Genomic DNA, 10,460 nt, shown 5'->3' on the forward strand with positions numbered 1-10,460 from the left:
ACTCAGCCCCACCGGTGCGGCAACGCCCGGCTACCGGCTGGACGCCCTCTCATTGGCTGTCGGGTGGGGAGGGGGCGGGGTCAGGCGGAGACACGCCCCTCTGTCCGGCGGTTCCCAAAGCAAAGGCCACTGCCTGCTGAATTCCAAGTGATGCGTTCTGAGCTTTAGTGGTGTTCGACCTTTTCTGACCCCATGGACCGTAGCCTACCAGGCTCCTCTGTCCATGGGATTCTCCAGGCAAGAATACTGGAGTGGGTTGCTATGTCCTCCTCCAGGGGCTCTTCCTGACCCAGGGATCGAACCCATTTCTCTTACCTCCCCTGCATTGCAGGCGGGTTTTTTGGTAGTTTTTTTTTTTTTTTTTTTAAGCCCACTGGTGCCACCTGGGAAGCCCCAAGAAAGGGCCCAGGACTGTGCTATTGGCATCTTCCACCCCAACCACCAAAATGCTGTTCCGGTCGCCCTGAAAGAATCGGCCTGGTTGCAAGCACCCATCTAACCAAGGCAGGAACTGCAGGAAAGAACTTTCTTGACATTTCCATTACTATTGGTTACATAGGACAATGCCTCAGTGCTCCAGTTTTGTTGCCTAGTTGCAGCACAACTAGGCAGACCCTGTTTTATTTTGCTTTGAGAGAAGAAATTATTTTATGTCAGACACTCATGACAGAATTATTAAGTTCCTCTGAGTATCTCTTTGCAGCAGAGTTTGACAGCTGGGAACCAGAAAGCAAACCTTATGCTGCTAACATAGGAGCATTAGGAAAAGTGAAGGCCAGTCTGGCAAACGCATTTTTTTGGAGGGCTGGGACGGTGAGGTTCGTCAGTATCATGTCTGCTGACCTTTGCAAGGTGATTGCCAGGCCCCAAACCTGCCCACGAAACAGGTGCCCCCCTCATTTCTAGCCCTTCCTACATTGCCACACCTCTGCCCACCCTTCCAGTTCTTACCTTCAGTACATCTCCAAGTACAAGATCAACCTTTGGAACAGAAAGGTGTCACATACTATTCTTTCATTCACTGAACAAGTATTGAGCACCTACTGTGTGCAATGGGGAAACAGCAGTGAAGAGAACAGACAAGGGTCTTACATGGGGATATAGGGGAGAGACAGAAAACAATCACAATATGCAGTATTTGGGGTAATGATGAGGGTTAGAAAGAATGAAGGGAGATGGGGGAGGGGAGCCTAGTGCGATTGAAACAGATGGGTCAGAGAAGTCCTCACTGACACTTAGGCAGAGACCTGAAGAAGTAAGGGGGCAAGCCATGTGGAACATTACAGGAAGATGGAGTCTAGATCGAGTGGAAAACCAGTTTTCTGTAGCTAAAATGTATGCTTTTGATTGAATTAGTTTATTCTTAAAGATAGTCCTTTTTATGGTTTCAAGCTCAGTGTAAAATGTCAAATTAAGTGGATTGCCTTTCATACTATGTATATAATCTTTGAATCAAGAAGGAGATGTTCACTGAGAAGTGGACACTGCTTTCCTATATGCTTGGCTAACTTTCCATTCTTAGGACAAAAATTACATGAGTTTAGTTTGGCCTTTTGGAGAAGGAAATGATAACTCACTGCAGTATTCTTGCCTGGAGAATTCCATGGACAGAGGAGTCTGGAGGGCTACAGTCCATGGGATAGCAAAGAGTCGGACATGACTGAATGACTAACACACTTTAGTTTGCCCTTTAAAGAGGTGATCTTGGACTTCCTTGGTGGTCCAGTGGCTGAGACTCCACTTTCCCAATACAGAGAGCCTGGGTTTGATCCCTGGTCAAGGACTTAGACCCCACACGCTTCAACTAAAGATCCCGCATGCTCCAATGAAGACTGATTGCATTCCACAACTAAGACCCAGCACAGCCAAGTATTAATAAATAAGTAAATATTTTTAAAGACTTTTTTTTCTTAAATTTATTCTTTTTTTTTTTAATTTTATTAAGGTGGTTTTTGTAGATAATATACTCTTCTACCTAAAGTGAAGTGAAGTGAATTCGCTCAGTCGTGTCTGACTCTTTGCGACCCCATAGACTGTAGCCTACCAGGCTCCTCTGTCCATGGGATTTTCCAGGCAATAGTACTGGAGTGGATTGCCATTTGCTTCTCCAGGGGATCTTCCCAACCCAGGGCTCAAACCCAGGTCTCCCACATTGTAGACAGATGCTTTACCGTCTAAGCCACCAGAGAAGTCAACCTAAAGACTTCTACCTAAAGTCTAAACCTATTGCTTTTAAATCAACTACACAAAAAGTCTCTACATTTTGAAATGCTGTGCTAGAGAAAGTATGAACAAGGCCAGAGAGCTAGAAAAGTTCAAGGGTTTTTAACAGTTCAGCTACTTCTGGGAGGCTCTGGATAAGTCACTTCTCCATCCCTGGTACTGGGCCCCACCTGCTCAGTGAAGATAAGGAGGGCCTTCTGGCCCCTCCCAGGGAAATGCCAATGATTAGTGACAAGGCATAAAGGTGCCAAATCTCACATAATCAACACTGGGGCGAGTTCAATTTGTGTCTTGCCAGAAATAAGAAAGGAGCTAGCAAAACATGCTTTATTAAGTGTATCAACATAATAACATTTTTTAAAAAATGAATGCACCATTTCATACATTTTCCTCACATCTTATATTTTTATTTTTACTGACTTTTAAAAAAACTCATTCAAAATTATGTTCATGTATAAACCCCCCCGATACACATATTAAGACTCATAGGTTACAAATGGAAACAGAACTTGATTATTTTTCCCCAAAGACAACTTCATGACATTTGTTATTTCTAATCTATGGCTTATTTCTTATAAACATCAAATATAACAGCTTTTCAGTGAGTAAATTTTTATGTTCTTTTGAAATGAAAGCAGATAAAATATGCTTTGTATTTGTCCTTTTCAAAACTGATTGGAAAATACAACCCTTACATCAGAAACTGTGAATTCTAAATATGGGTTTACTAAGGAATCCAGAAAATCTTTAAAAGGCTAAATGAACTTAAAAAACTATATGAGATTTTTATATATTATGTATATATTTCTATGTATATATACATGTATGTATGTATATATAAATGCATTTTTCTGGTTTAAATATCTGTAGCAAAATAATAACCACTTTCCTTAACAAACAGAAGGCACAGTCTCTGGGCAACTCAGATAAGCAGCACCCCCATCACATGGAGAGAGGGCTTGTCTGAGCTCAGGTGACTTAATTAGTGAAGAAAGCATTCTCTTGTCACAGCCAACACTCAAGAGTTCAGCCTGTGGTCCTAAATAAAATGAATTTGTTGGTTTCAGCTCAATGCTTCAACGCAGAAGGGGGCGGAAGGAGATCCCCTAATTCATTATTTGCCATGACTGGCACCTCCAGGCTGTACAGACTAAATTTAGACTACTCAATTCTGTCTCCTTAATCAGAAAAACAACAGGGCGAGGGAGGGATGGTCTTAAATGTAGGGAGAAAGAGTGGCTTCGTGAGGCAGACAAATGGTGAGCTCTAATAATTACTCAGGGAAAGCTGATCAATGGTCCCCACGACTGTTTTCCAGCAAAGAGGCCGCCAAAGTCTAGGCCAATGGAATATGCATTGACTGCCCCCTTAACCACACAGAGCCTCAGAATCAAGCCCACTCGTGATGATGGGTTTCTTAGCTCATCTGCACATTTTGATGGAGCGTCTACGATGAGCCAAGCATTGTATCAGACACTGTGAAGGATAGAAAGTAAACTGCACCCTCAGCGTTGACATGTACACCGCCATGGGTGGGGTGGACAGCCGGTGGGGGCTGCTGTGTGGTCAGCGCGCTCAGCTCAGGGCTCTGTGATGACCTGGAGGGCTGTAACTGGGGCCAGGGTGGGAGGGAGGCTCAAGCGAGAGGATGCATATACACGTGTGTGTGTGAGCGCTAAGTCGCTTCAGTCGTGTCCGACTCTCTGCGACCCCATGGACTATAGCCACCAGGCTCCTCTGTTCATGGGAGTCTCCAGGCAAGAAGACTGGAGTGGCTTGCCATGGCCTCCTCCAGGGGATCTTCCCGACCCAGGGATCGAGCCCAGGTCTTTTATGTCTCCTGCGCTGGCAGATGGGTGCTTTATCACTAGCGCCACCTGGGAAACCCAGATATGTATATTACATATAGCTGATCCACACTGCTGTATAACAGAAGGTAACACACCATTGTAAAGCCGTTATACTCCAATTTAAAACATAAATTAAAAAAGTAAACTGTACTCCCAAGCAGCTTATTCATTTATGAAAGAAATATGTATAGAGGGCGCACTACCTACGTCAGGCACGCGGTGGGCATAGCAATGAACTGGGCTGTCTCTACTTTCACGCAACTTACATTCTAGAAGCCAAGGCAGACAATAAACAAAAGATACGTGCCACAATGTCAGCTATGACTAGGAACCGTGACGAAAAATAATAAAGGGGGCGAAGGAATGGAGGGAGGGGGGTGCTGTGGGACACGGCTTCTCTAAAGGTGGTGGTTGAGCCGGGGGCCGGTGAGGAGTGAGGGACGCTGTCTGTGGAAGGGCTTTGTGAGCAGAGAATCAGAAAGTGCTGGGATACATTGAGGCTTTTGTTCATTCCATGGGGCTGCTGGAACAGAATACCACAGAGCAGGGGGCTCAAGACCACAGAAATATACTGCATTCTCGTCTGGGGCTAGAAGTTCAAGTCCAGGTCAACAGGGCCATGCTTCCTCTGCAGTCTGTTCTCCTGAACCCTTTCCTGTCTCTTCCTAGCTTCTGGCAGCCCTTGACGCTCCTGGCCTTGCAGCTGCCTCGCTCTGATCTCTGCCTCTGTCTTCACAAGGTCTTTTCTCAGTGCATCTCTTTCCCATAACCATCTTCCCTCTAGAAGGACACCGCTCGTACAACCGAGTCCAGCATTCTTGTTGGAAAATCCCATGCACAGAGGAACCTGGTGGGCTACAGTCCACAGGGTTGCAAAAAGTCAGGACTGAGCGACTAAACTACCACCAGCACCATATTGGATAAAGAGCCCACCCAACTGACCTCATCTGAATTTGGCTACACTTGCAAAGAACCTCTTGTTAATAAGGTCACATTTCCAAGTACCAGACAGGAGGATTTTAATATACAGGGGAAGGGGGTAATTTTTGGGAGGCAGGGGACACAGTTCACCCCATAAGAAGGACTTGAGGGACAGTAAAGGAAACTGCATGTCTTGAGCAGAGTTTGTGGGGTGGAGGGCAAGGAATTTTGGCTGATTAGACTGATGTTGAAACTGAAACTCTAATACTTTGGCCACCTGATGCGAAGAGCTGACTCATTTGAAAAGACCCTGATGCTGGGAAAGATAGAAGGTGGGAGGAGAAGGGGACAACAGAGGATGAGATGGCTGGATGGCATCACCAACTCAATGGACATGGGTAGGTGGGCTATGGGAGTTGGTGATGGACAGGGAGGCCTGGCATGCTGTGGTTCATGGGGTCACAAAGAGTCGGACAAGACTGAGTGACTGAACTGAACTGAGGAGATGAAAGACTTCATCTTTTGAACAGATCTCCCTCTAACAGAGTAATCCATGCTTTGAGTTCAAAACATTCACTTTGCCTGCAGTGTAGAGAGAAACGTAGGGCTCTTATGCCAGTTGTAAGGCATGTATCGGATGACTAAGTTCATTTCCTCCGTGGGGTTCTAGTTTTTGTTTATTTATTTATTTGAGATCATATTGGGCAAGAGTGTTTTTCTCTGAGATCACTGCCCCTGGGGCGCTGGGAGGGTCCCTCCACCCCTTCTGGCCTGCCTCTGCCAGGATCCCAGGGTCCCACCAGTCTTAGATGCGGTTTGCGTTTATTCCTCGGCTTGGCAGTCCTGCTCCTTGCAGATACATTCAAACCAAGGCAGCTGACTTTTTCCAGCAAGCTCTCATTCCCTGTCAGAGCCCTGTGCAGAAGGCAGTTTTCCTAGTCTTTCTGTGCTCTTTGGGGCCAGTTTTCTAGATTTCACAGAAAAGCCAGCCTTCCAAGGGCCCCCTTCATGCAGCGATGGGTCTAGCCCTTCCTCCATCGTCCTGTCTAGGTGTGGCCTGGCATTCCAGAAGACGCGTATATGATGTGTTCACTTTGTGAAAATTCATAGTGTTGCACACTTATATGTGTGCTCTTTTTTTGTATATTTTAGTGAAGTGAAAGTCGCTCAGTCATGTCCGACTCTTTTTCGACCTCATGGACTATACAGTCCAAGGAATTCTCCAGGCCAGAATACTGGAGGGGGTAGCCTTTCCCTTCTCCAGGAGATCTTTCCAACCCAGGGATCGAACCCAGGTCTCCCGCATTGCAGATGGATTTTTTACCAGCTGAGCCACAAGGGAAGCCCAAGAATACTGGAGTGGGTAGTCTATCCCTTCTCCAGCGGATCTTCCTAACCCAGGAGTCGAACCGGGTCTCCTGCATTGTAGGCAGATTCTTTACCTGCTGAGCTACCAGGGAAGCCCTTTTTTGGTATATTTTAGTACAACTTTAAAAGAGACCCCAAGTGCCTTTATCTGGGTTCAATTCTCCCTCTAACTCCCGTACCTAACCCAACAGCTCTGGCTTGGAGACCCTCTCTATTCCTTCTTCCCCAGTTCTGATGCCTAGAGGTATTCCTTTCACTCAGCTAAGAGGAGAATGTGTGTGGAATTAATATCTTTATCCAGTAAAGTCACCTGTTTATAGCGAGTAAAAGTTTCCCTGATTAAAGTGAATAATGAGGGTTTCCCTGGTTTCCCTCCTCCCTAGGAGGTTCCAGGTTGGCAGCAGCAGGTACCCCTGGACATGGGGATGAAAGAGAGAGATGCTAGACTGAGACAGATTCAGGGAACTAGACGCTTCACCCTCCACCCCTTTCCCTCCACAGGAGATGGGAAGAGTCTGCAGTCCAACCAGCGCAAGAGGAGGTTTCCAAGGATGTTGACATCAAGGACTCACACCCAACAGCTTAGGCAGCTCACCCTACAGGAGGGCTTACATCTTTCCCAACACACTTTAAAAGCATTTTACCTCCTATTTGGAATTCTCAGTAGAAAAACAAGTATCACTTGACATCTGAGAAAAGTCTCCAGGACAACATGTTTGGCAGCAGGGACTGGTTTTGAGGAAAACAATTTTTCCATGGACCTGGGGTGGGGGTTGGGGGGTGGTTTGGGGATGATTCAAGAGCAGCGATGGGTAGCAGCTGTAAATACAGATGAAGCGTCACTCACTCCCCTGCCACTCACCTCCTGCTGTGTAGCCCGGCTCCTATCAGGCCACGGACCGGTACAAGTCCACGGCCCAGGGGTTGGGGACCCCTGCTTTAAGAGGAGAGACAGAGACCCAAACACACAGAAGAAAACGTGGAGGAAACGGGCATGATACAGGAAGAAGAAAACTTGGATAAAAAACCATAAAGATGGAACTTGCTGAGACCAGGGTAAAAAAAAAATTTTTTTTTTTTTTTAATATTTTACTATGCTAACGGAGACAAAAAACTCAATAGATGGTTTGAGGAAAAGTTGAAGAAAACGTTCAGAAAATAGCAAGCAAAAAGAAAAAAAATACAAGGTAAAAGGATTTAAAAGGAGGTCTGCTACGTGAATAATAGCAGTTATGGAAAAAAACAAGAGGGAACACTTTCTAAAAAACAATGGAAACTTTTTCACAAAGGAAAGCCATGACTTTCTGAATTTAAAAAGCCTATCAACTTCCCAACAGAATGGGAGAACAGTCCCAAGAAATATCATCATATTTCAGAACATGGGGACAAACTTCTAGAACAGACAGGTCTTATGTAGAAGACCAAGGATGAGAATGGGAATTCTACACAGCAACACTGGGAACTAGAATGGTAACGCTGAAAGCCAGGGCTGCAAAATCCTGAGGGAAAAATGCTTTCTAATCCACGATTTTATACGGAGACTATTCCAGACTCATGGAGTCTCTGGCTCCTGCATTGGCAGGTGGATTCTTCACCACTAGCACCATCTGGGAAGCCTGTAGCATGCATGCATGGTTTCAGTGTGAAGATAAGTTAAAAACACTTTTTAGATAGACAAGTTCTCAGTGAACTGACATTTCATGCACCCTTTCTCAGGAAATTACTGGAGGATGTGCTCCATCAAAATGAGGAAGTAAACCAAGAAACAGGGAAACGTGGGAAACAGGATGTCCAATAGAGAAGAAAGATGACGGGGGTTCTCTGGGTGGCAAAGAAGACCCCAGGATGACAAATATGTTTCAAGATTCCAGTGCGGCTGGTTCGGACTACAGCAGACAAGCTCTAAGGGAAGCTTCTGATGGGCACCTGATGTGCCTTGAGTACCTCTGGGGACTGAATTCATGACGAAAAATAAGATGACCGTTCGTTACATGTTAGTCGCTCAGTCGTGTCTGACTATGACCCCATGGACTGTATAGCCTGCCAGCCTCCTCCATCCATGGGATTTTTCAGGCAAGAATGCTGGAGTGGGTTGCCATTTCTTTCTCCGGGGGACCTTCCCAACCCAGGGATCGAATCCGGGTCTCGCACATTGCAGGCAGACTCTTACCATCTGAGCCACCAGGAAAGCCTGACTGTTCATTACGGGGGGAAAAGTTGGCCAGGAAAGCATTAGTAATATACAACATGGTCAACCAAAGTAGTGATTTCGCTAAGCTGGAAGGACGGAGAGATGAGAAGGGGGCACATGAACGTGGGGCAGGGAAAGGAAGAAGCAAAATCTTCATGGAGGAGCAAGAGACAATGTCTAAAACCAAAAAATGTAGACCTGTTTTTTTAGTAACATGGAGGTAAATGCCTGAAGAAGCTAAAACTTTTGAACATCTCCATTTCTGTGAGCCAGAGTACTAGAATGGATTAAATACAAACTCAATTTTGATGCCAGAAACCAGAATCTCTGAGCTGCAGAGTATACCAATGTTTTTTCAGAGCTAACACTCTTCACCTAATCATTAGTAACAATCCAGGAGGTAGAAGGAAACTTTTCAGCATAAGAAACTGAATCATTTAATTGACCGGCAATTACCAACTACTACTGGAGAATGACATGGTAACCCACTCAGCATTCTGGCCTGGAGAAGCCCAGGACAGGAGAGCCTGGCGGGCTACAGTCCACGGGGTCGCAAAGAATTGCACAAGATGGAGCACTCGGAGCAGAGCATACCAAATACTATGACTCACAGCACTTGTACCTGGTAACATCTTTTTCCCTTAGGAGGACTGAATGAAATAATATGACGCTAAGTTTAAAATCATTCAAGCTTTGGAGTTTAAACTTCATTCTGTCACTTTTAACCATGCATCTTCAGGAACGATTTTTAACCTTTCTCAGCCATTATCTCAGGAATAGTAAGTGCTATTATTAGAGGGCTATAAATTTATATAAATCATCACAGGCTATTGTGGGGGTTAAGGCACGTGACAGTACATGGCTGACACGAAGCAGTACTCCATTATTTTGCGAATTTCCCAGTATGACTTGAAAGCTAACGAGTACACAGGTATAGTGTTTTTTGTGGCTACTGGTCAATATCGAATAGTCTCAGCTTTACCCCAGTGTTCCCATTTCAACCCTGAGGCTGGGAACACTCTCAAAAGAGATGAATGTGAAATAATGAGGACCTACAGTGATGAGAGGCTTAAAGTTGGCTTCAGAAGTGGGAGGTAGCTACTTGGTGACAGTCAACCTAACTCTGCCACAGCCTCACCTGCGCAGGCTTTTAAAAAATATGCTGGGACTTTCTTGGTAGTCCAGTGGCTAAGACTCCATGCTCCTAAGGCAGGGGGCCCGGGTTCAATTCCCAGTTGCGGAACTACATCCTATATGCCAGAGCTAAGACTCAGCACAGCCAAATACATAAATAAAAATAAACATTAAAAAAAAATGTCCTGGGTCCATCCTGAAATTCAAATTCTACTGGTCTAGGATGAGGCCGGAGCACCAGTATGGTCACGGTCCCAAGTGACCTCCGTATGTATGACGGTTGCTTCTGATAGTCATATTACTCAACACTAAACGAGAAATTCTGGGGACTTCCCCGGTGGTCCAGTGGCTAAGACTCCCCACTCCCAATGCAGGGGGCCCAGGCTCGCCCCCAGCCAGGAACCAGATCCCACGTGCCACAGCTGAGAGTTCGCGTGCCACTAACACCTGCCACAGCCACGTCAACGAACAGCAGACTTTTAGAAAATGCTAGAGGCCGCCGGATGGGAGCAGTCGGGTGGCCAGAAACAGCTGCAGGACATTGACCAAAACGGAGAGCTTAGTATGGGGTTGGCCAAAAAGTTTGTTCAGGTTTTTCTGCACCATCTCATGGAAAATCCTGAACAAGCTTTTTGGCCAACCCAATACTGAAGTCATTTGAATTGCTGTGAAGACTAACCTCCCACCCGTCTCCAAAACTTGCAACAGGTCAGCTACACAAGTACCCATGGTGCAGGGGGTTGCTGGTGTGAGAATCACACAACAGGGAGAGG

The sequence above is a fragment of the Bos indicus genome, chromosome 24 (genome assembly GCF_029378745.1).
Source record: "Bos indicus isolate NIAB-ARS_2022 breed Sahiwal x Tharparkar chromosome 24, NIAB-ARS_B.indTharparkar_mat_pri_1.0, whole genome shotgun sequence".
NCBI classification, from domain to species: domain Eukaryota; kingdom Metazoa; phylum Chordata; class Mammalia; order Artiodactyla; family Bovidae; genus Bos; species Bos indicus.